The sequence below is a fragment of the Bactrocera latifrons genome, unplaced genomic scaffold, assembly GCF_001853355.1.
Source record: "Bactrocera latifrons isolate USDA-ARS-PBARC rearing strain unplaced genomic scaffold, ASM185335v1 scaffold_113, whole genome shotgun sequence".
Taxonomy (NCBI): Eukaryota; Metazoa; Arthropoda; class Insecta; order Diptera; family Tephritidae; genus Bactrocera; species Bactrocera latifrons.
In genome coordinates, this window is record NW_017534553.1 from 611986 (window position 1) to 613343 (window position 1358).

A 1358-nucleotide genomic window follows, 5' to 3' on the forward strand; every position below is an offset into this window, starting at 1 on the left:
TATTAATATAATAGATTAACTGCTTTATTTTATTGATAGTTTTTCATTTCGATTATATAAAACACCCACGCCTGTAAGCACTAATGATGTAATGTAATTTATTTGATAACAAGCGATTGGMAAATTCTCAAAGTCAAGAGCACAGTAGAAAGTACGCATATACAATGTGCATACATTTGTACTTTTAAAGATCAAATTATTTCCTTAAACCAACCGCAACTTCTTCGCATACCGGCTTTTGTGGGTGTTTAAATCATTTTCCACTTGCACCCCGATTGTCACAACACGTGTCAAAATTATTTTAATTTCACGCGTAACTAATTTTTCACTCACCTCACGTTCTATAACGCAAATAACACAACCGAATATTTATATTTAGATATACACTCTTGCCTTCACACCGCACACATGCGTTTATAAAAAATTAGAGGTCAGTGGATTTGTGAAGAAACAATTAACATGATATAACCGAATCGCTTCAGCTTTCTTCGCCGACTGACTGAATCAAGGCAATGCCGGCTAAGCGACATTAGTAAACACGAACATTCAAATGCATACATATGTATGCCTACGTAGTATACTATATAAAAAAATTCCGAATAGCTGCGCAAGCAACCACAACATATACAGCTGTGCACAGAGAAATTGCAGTTTTATGTCAAAATGAAATTAAAAATTCAAAGATCATTTAAATTTTTTAATTTTTTTTGCCTGCTTTTATGTCGCCACACCGGTTTTTTATCGAGTTGAAATCGGGACTTTGCACTGAACATTTCGATACTTTAATATTTTCGGTAGATAAACAATCCTTTACTGTCCTAGCTGCATGTTTCGGATGATTATTTAGCATTTATTGCATAAATATATAATTTCAAGGTAATGATTTAAATAAGAATACCTCCATAGTGTGTGAGGATGTTTAAATAGGAATACTAATCTATTCTACCACCAATTCTGACTAACAGTCCCATTCCATACCACGAAAACTCAGCCCACACCATGACATTACCTTCACTTTCATAGTTTTTTTTTTTTTTTTTGTTTTTTTTTTGTTTTTGCTGTTTCTTGGGTTTAATGATTGGCCTTTCTTTTGTTGAACAAACGTTTTATCAACGGGTTCAATGCGATTCACTTTTGTTTCAAAATTGTACATTACTTTTTCCATGAGGCTAAGCGAAAGTAATACGTCCTTTTATTTTTTATTTTTTGATAGAAGCGGGTTTTTCGGCTAATGGGCGCCGTAGAGGAGACAGTCATTGAGGCTTCGTCTGACAAGCCACCAGGATATGTTTCAGCCAAATGTTTCCTAAATTTCGTTCAAAAAAGCGCGGAGGGCTTAAATGGATCAACTTAGAACT

At 34.2% G+C, this 1358-nt stretch overlaps 1 protein-coding gene across 2 annotated transcripts in view; it reads right to left on the reverse strand.

Annotated features, from left to right (window-relative positions):
* LOC108975009 (UDP-glucuronosyltransferase 1-2-like) overlaps window positions 1-486 on the reverse strand; it is a 6225-nt gene extending 5739 nt beyond the window's left edge. The window contains exon 1 of one of the 2 annotated variants that reach the window (XM_018943210.1): window positions 334-486. The gene's annotated coding sequence lies outside the window, so the exon portion shown is untranslated. Of the gene's footprint in view, window positions 1-232; window positions 254-333 lie in introns of those variants that run through there. The other variant, XM_018943220.1, reaches the window with a different exon arrangement.
* Between the last annotated feature and the right edge of the window lie 872 nt (window positions 487-1358).